Consider the following 13,803-nt stretch of genomic DNA (forward strand, 5'->3'; position numbering starts at 1 on the left):
GCATACCATACCGGCCTTACGGAGACATTTACCAAGGTGTCCACGTACTGGTACTACACCCCAGAGAGACTGTATGAGATGCATAGGCACACTGATAGGGGGTGCTGGAGAGGTTGCGGATAGGTGGGGACCCTCTCACATATTCTTTGGGATTGTCCCTTGCTGGCCGCCTATTGGAAGGAGGTTCTGGATGAGGTGGATAAGCACTTTGAAATCGAGCTCCCGCGCTTTCCGGCGTATGTCTTACTGGGCCTCCCTAACGGCCTAATGTATCCACTGAAGTCCCGCAGGGGCAGGCAGATCGCAATCGCGCTAGGGTCTGCGGTCCAGAATATCCTTATCCATTGGCGCACCACCACTGTCCCCTCCATTACGGGTTGGTTACATAGACTCTGGCACGTGTTGGGAATGGAGAAGCTGTCGCTCACGTTGGCGGGGGAGATAGACCAATTTGATGAGCTGTGGCAGCCCTTCCTTGCGCTGCTGACCACCGAATTCAGGGAGCTCACCTGCCCGAGGTACCTCAGGCTTCTGAGGCTGACGCCGCCGGTGACTCCGGCAGAATAGGATAAGTGGGGGGCGGGTTCTTGGTGGGGGGGGTGCGGCTCTGGGGCGGGTAGTATTGGTAACAGGCCATTGGACGGGGGGGTTGGGGGGAGTTGGGGAGTTGTTCCTTTTTTCTTGGGGGGGGGGTTCCGGGAGGGGTTGGGTTGTGCTTTTCTGGGTTACTCTCATTGCTTTCTCTGCTTAGATTTGGGGTGATGGATATGCGCAGAGTGGAGATATAAGTTGCATTTTATCTTTTCATCTACCAATGCTTCTCCTCTGGACTAACGAACTGTTCCTCGAAAACGCTCCTGATACTGCGCCCTTTTTTCTTTTATTGTACTGTATGTAACCCTAACCTCCTGCTCCCTCCCTCGTATTCTTTTGTCTTAATAAAATGCTTTAAACCTAAAATGGGCAAGCCACCTGTCGTCGGGGATAACACAATCCATAGGAGTGTTATCCTGGCCAGAAAACAGGGGCTGATTTATCACTTTCGAGAATAGACTACTATCCCGCATAACATCGACTGAGAGTAACTTCTCCCAAGCCTCTTGCTTTAAGGCTTCCTTACGCTCTCTAATAGCCTGAATATATTCCCTCCTTAGGATAGATACAGCCTCCCTATCTCTCGGTTTACAGTTTAAGGCTGCTAGGAGTGCACTATGTGATTTAGAGCATTTGGAGTCAAACCAGCGATGTTGTTTATTACCACTCTTCCTTAACCTGACAGTCAGCTGGTTTGAGATCTGTAAACAGATATCCTCATAGGCACCCAGGATTTCACAGTTATCCGCACTAGGATTTTGGCAAATTGCCACCGCACTTTCTATATTAGGGAACAAAGCTTCATAGAAGTCATCAGGCACCAAGTTAGCCCACTTGAGCCGTCTACCCTGGTCTACCACATTTAGTGATTCCACCCTGGGTTTATCGGGGGCAGCATAGAGCCCATGGAATCACCCCAGTAAACTTCCAATAGGACAGGATTGTGGGGGCTAAAAGGGGATAATAGGGTTCTATATGAGGCGACACTATGTAAAATAGCCGAAGACACAAATATGTAATCAATAATGGAACCTGGATCTGACCCTTTAAAAGTATTGAGCCTCGGAACGTCTGAACTACAGACAGGTTCCATCAAATTGGAATTAGCCAGTAACTCCTCTAATGCCTCTCCCCCTTTAGAATGCTCAAAGTGAGTAATATCTAGGCCACTCAGTTCCAAATAATCAGTAGTACCACATAACAAAGTACATGGGTGAATGTTAAAATCGCCCATAAGGACGAGTTCGGTATTAAAATGTGTGTCTTAACTGACCTCTATCAACAGTTGGTCCAGGATAGCAAGGTTATCGTTGCTATTATCCTGGGTTCCTGCATTGTAAAAATTAATAAAAATGGTTTTCTGGGTTGAGGAATTCACCCTTTCCACTAGCAAGAGGTGTGGTGACGGTTGGTTGATTACTTTAAGTGCCCCCTTAAGTTGAATAACTAGTGGTTCACTTTCTACACTCTCTACACCAATTGTTTCAATATTTTTCTTTAAATCTAACGGTAAATACACCACTCCTCCTTTTAATCCTCTTTGTACATCTGAAGGAGTCAATTTACCTGTTTTAGGCTCCATACGAACAATAGCCTGAAACGGGTGCACACATTGAATAAGAATAGACTCATAGGTGTTTAAATCTATCAATTCTGGAGGAATAGCAACTAACTCTAAATTATTATGTACAGCTCTAGCGGGCATTTTATTCTCATCTAATTTGTTATAACAATATTTACAAATGCACTGATTAGAACCCAAATCAAAATAATTCTCTACCAACAAATAAGTTGCAAATTCCTTCTACTTATCATTATTTTCTTTTTCACTTTTTAAACACAGATCAACACTCCTAGTCTGATTTTTATAGTGAGTTTGCCGTCAAAAAATACAAGAAAAATTTGGCCTTTCACTTGAAATCATCTTAAACTTTGTAATTTCATTTTCAACATTTTTTGTACAACTATGTTCAACATTCTCTACAAACTTTTCTTCTATTAATGTCTGAGTTTCTTCACTCACTTCCTCAGGACCAAAGTAACAAAACTCAATATCATCACAAACCTTTCTCACATCCGATACTGACCCATGCAAAAGAGCATTGTTCAACTGTTTTAACTTTAGTGCTGCACTTTTTGCATAATACAATTTTCTCACTAACTTCCGCATTTGAGTATGATGTACTGCCAACATCCTAAAATGGTGAAAAACACTGTGACATACTTTCCTAGAAAGACAAGTCAGAGAATGGCCAGGCAAACCCGTATTTTTTCTCAGTCTGCAAGGGTCTAGTCCTTGCAACACCTTAATCTTTTGTTTAACACTTTTTTTACAATATGCTTGTAAAAAATCACGTAATTTATCAATAGATTCTTGTCATACACTACAAATACTACTACAATCCCAAGTGTTCACTGGAGCTTTAGGACGTCTGCCTAGAACTTCATCAGCTATCACTTCTTCTGCATTTCTAGGAACCATTTGCTCTTTGTCAATTGGACAACCATTTCTAACCTCATAACCTCGACCACTGGTGTCAACTGCATGCAACAAATTATTACTCTGTAAATAACTCTCTTCATTAAAATAAGGTTCAGAACTTGAATTGTGTTTCCATTGCCCTAAGAAAATATCACAAAAAAATTATTTTGTTAATTACTCTGTTCCTCTTACTTTTGCCCTTCATTAAATGGATTGGTTTAAGTAGTGATCGAATTCTCTTTAATACTAAAATAAATAGTTTCCTCTTTACTTCAAAAGCCTTTTCAACAATGGATTCGATATGCTTCTTCTTTTTATAAAATACAGTTCTCTTTCTATATTTCTTTGTATCTTTCATCAAGTTATGGAGTATTCTTTTGTAAAATATTGTTTTGCGGATTTCTTTATATTGATTTTCTCTTCTTTTACTATAAGTTGTATCGTTTGTATGTACATTGCCTTTATTTCCTTTCCAATTCTCTGCACTTTTTTTGTGTTTGGAACATTTTAACTGCTTTGCACATTTCCATTTTTTTTTCTGAATCTAGTAATAATTTTTATAAAGTCCTTTGTGCTCTTACCAGACATTTTTATCTGTTTAGACACATGATTTTTTTTTCCAATACTTGTGGTTCAGTTTTTTTCAAGTAAGTTTCCTTCTTCAGACCATTTCTTCTTCTTTTGTTCTCCGGCATAATTCCTTTTTTTTAATGATGATAAACAGTATCTGTAAAAAATAGTCATAGATACGTTTTTATTAATAACTTACACTTTTTATTACTATACAAACACATTCCATATAAATTCTAACTAACAAATTGTAGGCCTGAAGCACAACTGTGAACGTGGTAAGAGCAGTACATACATAGTACATACCAGTTTGAAGCTCTCCATAACTCTAAAACCTGAAGCACTGTATGAGTACATGCATATTAACTAAATGATCACAAGACTATAAGGAGAGACACTGAGTGAATTCATAATTGGTTCACCTTTACTTTAGTAAATAGATTACTACATGGCACATAAACAGTCACTATGGTTTAGCAACAGTACAGATTTACAGTTTAGAGTAGTGCAGTGGTGTTTGTGTAGTGTAGGGGGTTGTTGTCGGGTACTGTTGTAGGTTAGTGCAGTGGTGTTTGGCCAGTGTAGGAGGTCGTGCTGGGATACATTTAAGGTTTAGGGTAGTGTAATGGTGTTTGAGTAGTGTAGGGGGTCGTGTTGGGGTAGTGTTTTAGGGTTTAGGGTAGTGCACTAGTGAATGGGTAGTGTACGTGGTCATACTGGGGGTAGATTTAGGGTTTAGGGTAGTGGACTGTTCTTTGTGTAGTGTAGGGGCTCGTCCTGGGGTTGTTTTCTAGGAAAGTGCAGTGGTATTTTGGTAGTGTAGGAGGTTGTCCTGGGGTAGATTTAAGGTTTAGGATAGTGCAATGGTGTTTGGGTAGTGTAGGGGGTTGTGCTGGGTAGTGTTTTAGTGTTTAGGGTCCTACAGTAGTTTTTATGTAGTGTAGGGGGTCGTACTGGGGTAGACTCACAGTTTAGGATAGTGCACTGGTGTTGTGTAGTGTAGAGGGTCATGCTAAGCTAGTTTTTTAGGGTAGTGCACTGGTGTTTAGGTAGTGTAGGGGGTCATGCTGGGGTACATTTAAAGTTTAGAGTAGTGCAATGCTGTTTGGGTAGTGTAGTGGGTCGTGCTGGTATAGTGTTTTAGAGTTTACAGCAGTGCAATGTTGAATGTGTACTGTAGGGGGTCGTTCTGATGGTAGATTTAGAGTTTAGGGAAGTGCAGTGGTGTTTGTGTAGTGTACAACATTGTGCTGGAGTAGATTTAAGGTTTAGAGTATTGTAATGATGTTTGGGTAGTGTAGAAGTTGTGTTGGGATAGTGTTTTAGGGTAGTTCACTGGTGAATGGGTAATGTACGTGATTATACTGGAGGTAGATTTAGATTTTAGGGTAGTGCAGTGGTCTTTGAGTAGTGTAAGAGGTCGTACTGGGGTAGATTTAAGGTTTAGGGTACAGCAATGATGTTTGGGTAGTGTAGGGGTCAAGCTGGGGTACTGTTGTAGTGTTTAATGTAGTACAGTAGTGTTTATGTAGTGTAGGGGGTCATACTAGGAGTAGATTTAGAGTTTAGGATAGTGCACTGGTGTTTCTGTAGTGTAGAGGGTTGTGCCTTGCTAGGGTTTTACAGTAGTGAAGTAGTGTTTAAGTAGTGTAGGGGGTCATGCTGGGGTAGATTTAAGTTTTAGAGTAATGCAATGGTGTTTGAGTAGTGTAGTGGGTTGTGCTGGAATACTGTTTTACAGTTTACGGTAGTGCACTGTTGAATGGGTACTATAGGGGCCGTGCTGGGGGTAGATTTAGAGTTCAGGGTAGTGCAGTGGTATTTGTGTAGTTGAGGAGGTCGTACTAGAGTAGATTTAAGGTTTAGAGTACTGTGATGGTGTTTGGGGAGTGTAGCAGTTGTGCTGGTGTAGTATTTTAGGGTTTAGGGTAGTACAGTGGTAAATAGGTAGTGTATAGGTTGTACTGGGGTAGATTCACAGTTTAGGATAGTGCACTGGTGTTTGTGTAGTGTAGAGGGTCATGCTGTGCTAGTGTTTTAGTGTAGTGCACTAGTGTTTATGTAGTGTAGGGGGTCATGCTGGGGTAGATTTAAAGTTTAGAGTAGTGCAATGGTGTTTGGGTAGTGTAGTGGGTCGTGCTGGTATAGTGTTTTAGAGTTTAAGGTAGTGCAATGTTGAATGGGTACTGTAGGGGGTAGTTCTAGTGGTAGATTTAGAGTTCAGGGTAGTGCAGTGGTGTTTGTGTAGTGTACAACATTGTGCTAGAGTAGATTTAAGGTTTAGAGTACTGTAATGATGTTTGGGTAGTGTAGAAGTTGTGCTGGGGTAGTGTTTTAGGGTAGACCCCTTTCCATACCAGGATTCCCATTATCTATGGCGTCCCAAAGACGCACAAAAATGACACTAATTCCCCCCTAAGACCCATCGTCTCAACTATAGGAGCTGCCACAAAACCGTTATCTAAGTACGTGGATCATTTCCTTCAACCATTAGTGTCCAAACTTCCATCGTTTATAAAAGACACTGGACACTTCATATCCAAGATTGAAGGCACTGCATACAATTCGGATAGGGAACTCCTAGTCACTATGGACTTGGAGTCCTTGTATACGAATATACCTCAAGCGAGGGCAATACAAGTCATTGAAAAAATTCTGGAAAATGAAACTGACCTCCCCAACTCTCTATTCATCATTCATTGTCTGCAGATCATCCTGAACAAGAACTTCTTCGAGTTTGAAGGTGATTATTATCACCAAATCAATGGAGTAAGCATGGGGGCAGCCTGCGCTCCAAGTGTGTCATGTCTATATATGAGCCATTTTGAGTCACTCAACATCTATAATGAATTGGCACCATTCAGTGAGAATGTCTCACTGTGGACGAGATTCATAGATTATATTTTCCTCATTTGGAAGGGTGATTCTGATAAACTTAATGAATTCATCTCATGGATTAATCTGGCTGACTCCAACCTTAAGTTTACTGCCCATATCAGCAATCTTAAATTGGAATTTTTGGATGTTTGGATTGAACACCATGACCACCTACTTTCGGTTTCTTTGTTTACCAAACCCACGGCAAGAAATACATTACTACACTATAGTAGTTTTCTCCCCAGACACCAAAAAGACGGAATCCCCTTCAGCCAATTTTTAAGATTGCACAGAAATTGCACTTCAATTAGAGACTTTACTATACACTCAGAGACTCTAAAGCAAAAACTCTTACTGAGAGGTTAACCCTTGAGAATTGTGAAACAATCATTCAAGAGAGCGAAATACTATGATCGCCAAAGCATGTTCCAAACTCGATCTAGGGAACAACCTGACCAGCTGGTCTGTGTACTCAAACATTCCACATTCGACCAGAAGATCAGACAAATTATCAATTCTCAATGGCACTTACCTAAGCTTGAATCTCAGACACCTAACATTGGCAGACCCATCTTTGCCTTCAAAAGGAACAAAAACCTAAAAAACGTCTTGGTTAGAGCCAAGAGCTCTCCTGAAAAGTGCCTCAATCAAAAATCCATTACTGGCTCCAACCCCATCTCTGGAAACCACAAATGTGGTACATGTCAGTCATGCCCTAATGCTATTACCAGTGATCAGGTATCTATCAATAACCAGATTGTTAGCCTCAAACAAATGACGAACTGCCGAACAACTAACGTCATTTATGCTGTGATCTGCCCATGTGGCCTGACATATATTGGGGAAACTGGCCGTGAGGTCAGACTCAGAATGTGTGAACACAAATCTAACGTCAGGACGGGTAAGCAAACAGCCCCGTTGGTCACACATTGGCTGGAAAACAAACATACTGAATCTGATCTTTGTTGGATCAGCCTTGAGAAGATGCATAACCATAAAGGCACTGATCTACAGTGCTTACGTAGGAAGAGGGAGGTTTTTTGGATCTTTACTTGTAATACTAAAAACAAGGGCCTCAATAAGCATATCCTGTGGGAGAATGCTATCACTTGATCTGCTCTTGTCATCTTTTTGCTGTATATCTTTGGTACCCTGATGGGGCTCCATCTGGTTATACTCATGATACCTCCGGTATCCATACCTTGATTTAGTGCATATTTTGTCCATTGGCTCCTCCTTTAGAATTTTAGGTTCATCCGTTCTAGGAAGAATCTTTATTACCGATTTTTCTAAAGTCTTATTTCAGGAGGTTTTCCCTTATTATTATTCTTTTTCCCCGACGATCTACATTGGGGTTTTTTTAATTTTATTTGTTTATTCCCTCATTTTTGTCCCGAAAACCACTCGGGTCTCCCTCGGAAGTCGCTTTAATCCTTCCTTTGTGTCTATGCGGGTCACAACCCCTTTTGATGATCCCGCCCACCCTCCACATCACCCGTTGACGTGCTTTTTCCTTGTTTTGCCAGCGGCCACCTGATTGGATGCCTTCCACCTATCCCGAGCTCCTTTAAAAATGACTCCGCTTGTTCATCAATTTCTTGCAGCCGTAGCTGACGCTGACACTGCAGTTCATCTAGCCACGCTCACCATTTGGACCCGGGTAAGTCTTACGTTATCTGTTTAGGTGCCTGTGTATGGACAAGGTTGATGCATCGACCTTTAGCCTAACAGCCTTTTCCCTTCCATTTTCAGATTGGATGCGTGTAAGCACCCACCCTCGGAGGACTTGGACTGAGCCTCCTCGAGCACTTGACGCCTTTGCATGAATTTGAGTTCACCACGTGACAGTGACCCCACTTATTCTACTTACCCTTATCACCAGCTTTTGGGTAATCGTTTTTGCGAAATCCCTTTACCTCCCGCTATCCTTTTTAGTGGTCATTCTTTGTTAGTTGAGATCCATAACCCTGGATTTCTCGTTTCTTCCTCCATTTACCCCAGTGACCGGCACCTCTTGGAGTCGAGCCACTCCCCGAACATCCGGATATCTGATTTTCCCAACCTCTTGAGCACCCGCCTATTCTACACACCACGTTTATTGATTTGTCCCAATCCATACCCTCCTTCTGGTAAGAAGCGCTAGACTCAGAAGACCCTGTTGACAATGGTTTTGTGTTAACCTGCATTGTGTTCTAATATTCCATCTTATTATCCACAGATAATAAGATGCTCGATCATTCTGCAGCCCAAACTGCCCGCAGCTGAAACCTCTTTAATCATCGACCTCCCGACTGCACCTGATATCGCAGCCTCAGGCAACACAATCGCGCTGTGAAGCCCTCACTCTTGAAGCGCTCTAATAACTTAAGTATCATCTGCCTCGCGCTCTCTGCATAATCGCGCTGGGAAGCCCTCACTCTTGAAGCGCTATAAAAACTTAAGCATTATCTGCCTCGCGCTCTGTGCATAGTCGCGCTTTGAAGCTCTCGCTCATTTACATTTACATTGCAGCGCCTTGGATACTGTTGCGCTTTGAAGATCTTTATCGTGTAGCACCTAGGAAATCCAATTGTGCTTATTTATTAGCGCTGTGTATTCATTCATCGCCTAGACTTCTGTGTTTGTGTAACACTGCGTGCAGCTTTTAGGTGCCTTAGATAGATTGCTGGAGAACATTGCACTGTGCCTTCGGTGTTTGTGTTTACTTTCATTCCTCCATTTTGTGTTTGGCTCTCCCCTGACCCGCCTCTCTGATCCCGCCTCCGTGCTGACCCTCCCACGCTCCGCCCCCTCCACTGTCCATTAATGTCAGATGTCCCAACGCGCAGCGTCCACGCGCTTCGGCCTCGCCGAAGGTGCGCCAAAGGTAAGCCCGTCTACGCCCGTCCGCGCCTGGACCGCGCCCAGCGCCAGACCCCCTGTCCCTCGTCCCTCCCAGCCCCCCCGCATTTCCTACGATGCCGCCACCCTCCTAGCCCTCAACCCTGGTCGCGCCCCCAACTGCGTCCAAGCCGCTCCCGGACGCACCCATGGACCGTTCTCCTGCTTCTCCTGCAAATTCCGCGGCACAGACAACATCTCTGCTACGACCACACCACAGATTCCCGACCCCAACCACCTAGAATGCATCCTTCTCAACACCCGCTCGGTCCACAGGCACGCCATTGACCTTTGGAACCTACTAGACACCATCTCTCCTGACGTCGCCTTCCTAACGGAAACATGGATGAACGCTTCCTCCGCCCCTGACATCGCCATCGCTATCCCTGATGACTATAAGATCACACGCAAGGACCGCACCGACCATACAGGAGGCGGAATAGCTATCGTCCATAAGAAATCAATCCGCATCTCAACCAGCTCTGACGCCAACCTCGCTAACTCCGAACACCTCCACTTCCAGATCCACATCGACCCCAAGACAACTCTTAGAGGCACCCTCCTCTACAGACCACCAGGACCCCGCGCAAAATTCAGTGAAGACATCACGGGCTTCATCACCCCACACGCGCTCCCCTCCAAAGACTACATCCTCCTGGGAGACCTCAACTTCCACCTCGAAAAGATCAACGACCGCAACACCGCCACCCTCTTAGACAACCTCGCCAACCTCGGACTTAAACAACTGGTCACCTCCCCCACCCACATCGCAGGTCACACACTCGACCCTATCTTCACCTCCAGCAACCATGTCTCCTTCAGCCACACTACGGATCTCCTCTGGACTGACCACAGCTGCGTTCACTTCACCTACAATAAGCCGAAACCCATCAACCACCCCCAACCAACTCTGCAAAGAAACTGGAACAAAATCACCTTCGACCAGATCTCCTCATCGCTTCTTCTAAACCCTCCAGCCCTCTCTTCTAACGCCAACGAAGCCGCCTCCAACCTCACCCTTTGGTTATCCAACACCGCCGACACCTTAGCACCACTGAAAAAACGTCATCACAAACTTGGCAACAAGAAGGCCTCATGGTTCAACGATGACCTCAAGAAATCCAAGAAACTGTGCCGCTCCCTTGAAAAGGCCTGGAAAAAAGACCCATCCACCAACAACAAGGATGCCTTCAAAAGCGCCATTCGTACTCACCACCAACTGATCCGAAAAGCCAAGAAAACAGCATTCAAGGACCGACTTGACAACAACGCCCACAACAGCAAGGAACTTTTCAACATCGTCAAGGAATTTTCCAACCCCTCGGCCAACTCCAACGACATCACCCCCTCTCAAACCCTCTGCGACTCCCTAGCCTCTTTCTTCCACAACAAGATTGCTGACATCCACAACAGCTTCGACAACCAACCCGGAAGCCAACCCACCCTACCATCTGCTGACCATCTTCCCCCCGTTAACACCCTTAACGCCTGGAACCCAATCTCCACTGAGGACACCATCCGCCTGATGAACTCCATCCACTCTGGATCCCCCACAGACCCATGCCCTCACCACATCTTCAACAAAGCAGACTCAGTCATAGCTCCGCACCTCCGAGACGTCATCAACTGCTCCTTCAACTCTGCCACCTTCCCGGAAGACTGGAAACACGCTGAACTCACCGCCCTTCTGAAAAAACCAACAGCAGACCCCACCGAACTCAAAAACTACCGCCCCATCTCGCTTCTTCCATTCCCGGCCAAAGTCATCGAGAAAGCTGTCAACAACCAGCTCGCCGCCTTCCTCGAAGCCAACAAATCACTCGACCCCTCACAATCTGGCTTCCGAGCCAAACACAGCACAGAGACCGCCCTCATCGCAGCAACAGACGACATTCGAACTCTACTGGACAACGGAGACACAGTCGCCCTCATCCTCCTCGACCTCTCTGCAGCCTTCGACACAGTCTGCCACAGCACCCTTTTACAACGCCTCAGAAACATCGGAATCCAAGGAAAAGCACTAGAATGGATCACCTCGTTCCTCACCGGAAGAACCCAGAGAGTCCGCCTCCCACCATTCAAGTCCGAGGCCTCTGAAATCATCTGCGGCGTACCACAAGGATCCTCACTCAGCCCCACCCTCTTCAACGTATACATGAGCCCCCTTGCGGCCATCGCTCGCCAACACAATCTCAACATCATCTCCTACGCGGATGACACTCAACTGATCCTTTCTCTCACCAGGGATCCCAGCACCGCCAAAACTAACCTACACGAAGGAATGAAAGAAGTCGCAGAATGGATGAAACAAAGCCGTCTGAAACTGAACTCAGACAAAACAGAAGTCCTCATCTTAGGTACATCCCCCTCTGCTTGGGACGACTCCTGGTGGCCGGAAGCCCTCGGAAAAGCACCCATCCCGACAGACCACGCACGGAACCTAGGCGTCATCCTGGACTCTTCACTCTCAATGAACAGACAAGTCAACGCCGTATCCTCTTCCTGCTTTAACATCCTTCGCATGCTCAGAAAAACATTCCACTGGATCCCCTCCGAAACAAGGAAAACAGTCACCCATGCTCTGGTCACGAGCCGACTGGACTATGGAAACACCCTCTACGCAGGCACCACCGCTAAACTCCAGAAGAAACTCCAACGAATCCAAAACGCCTCAGCCAGGCTCATATTAGACATCCCATGCAACGAACACATCTCGGGTCACCTTAGAGACCTCCACTGGCTACCCGTCAATAAGAGGATCACTTTCCGACTGCTTACCCACGCACACAAATCACTCTACGACATCGGACCAGATTGCCTCAACTCTCGACTATCCTTCTACACCCCCTCCCGCCAACTTCGCTCTTCCAGCCAAGCCTTCGCCACTGTACCTCGCATCAACAAGACCACCATGGGAGGCAGATCCTTTTCATACCTGGCTGCCAAAACATGGAACTCACTCCCCGCTTACCTTCGCCTCACCCAGAATCACCTAGCGTTCAGAAAGCAGCTTAAAACGTGGATATTTGACAAATAATCCTCCTCCCCTTTCCTTAGCGCCTTGAAACCCTCTGGGTATGTAGCGCGCTATACAAATTTTTTGACTTGACTTGACTTGACTCCTAGTGTCCAGGTATGGCCATATGCTTTAGATAACCTCCTCAATGGGACCTTCAACTTGCGTCATCGTTCTTTCGCATTTTCCTTAAATGGCTCGCCTTCTTTTCTACCGTAAACCCGTCTACCCGTGTGGGAGCATGAAATCCTCTTGTCCAACTGTGAGCACATTCTCTCTTTTCAGTGGGGTAACCTTGGATAACTTGGGGAGAGCACGAATTTCTCCTTACTTTTCCGAGCACATCTTTGTTTTGAGTTTGGTACCTTCCTTTACTTGTTTCTTACCGTTAAAAACTAGCACATCTGTTCTTATTGTTCTAGCTGATGCTTACTAAAATTCTGCACTATGGTCTATTGTTTTATTGGTTCCACCAGCCTATTCTTCTCCCTCCCGTGTAGGATCAACACTGTGATTTCTCACTATCAGGTAGCTTAAATACAATACGGCTTCTATTTTTCAACTGTTATACATGCATTTGCTTATCCCCATACAGATACCCCCACCTCTGTCTCCAAGGCGACACGTGCCCTGATGAAGGTGAGACCTACAGTAGGTCACACACCAAAACGTATGTCGGCACCACTACAATAACCTGGCAAAGCCTTTTTGAACTGTTCATCTATTCATCGTTTGCATTTGGATCATCAACTGAAACCCTTACTGTTTAATATTGTAATATATATTCTTTGATAGCATATTTTTTTTGTAATTTTGGATTTTTACCCACTTGGAGACACAAAAACACTGTACCCAGTAGGATGCCCTAGTCTCCTGTTTTTGTTCTCCTCAGACCTATAGGTCTTCGCCCTTTGTATTTTTAAATATTTTTACTACATTTGAATGAGTGGATTCTCTAGGATCAGGACGAATGGGATTGAATGAGTATGTGTTGGAGTGATTGTATGAATGATTGTGTTCCGTGGGGGTATACAATTTTCCTCTTATTGTTTTTTTACTGATATAACATTTATTGAAACTAATGAACTGTTTACTTATGAATATTGATTAAAACTTATTCATGGATTTATATCCTATCTTGGTTTGTTGATCTACTTTCTCCTGGGAGGGAGTTTGCATTTATAGTGACTTTATTAGCACTTGTTGATTAAGTACAGGTGGTTTTTTTTGTTGTTTCATTATATTGTCCCTCTCCCCTGCATCTCCACCTTTAGCATTTTTCAGGGGCTCCCTTGATTTATTGGATGGTTACTGTACGTGGTCGTGCTGGGGTAGTGTTCTAGAATAGTGCAGTAATGATTATGTAGTATAGGAGATTATGCTA

This window comes from Lissotriton vulgaris, chromosome 4_1 (genome assembly GCF_964263255.1).
Source record: "Lissotriton vulgaris chromosome 4_1, aLisVul1.2, whole genome shotgun sequence".
Classification (NCBI taxonomy): domain Eukaryota; kingdom Metazoa; phylum Chordata; class Amphibia; order Caudata; family Salamandridae; genus Lissotriton; species Lissotriton vulgaris.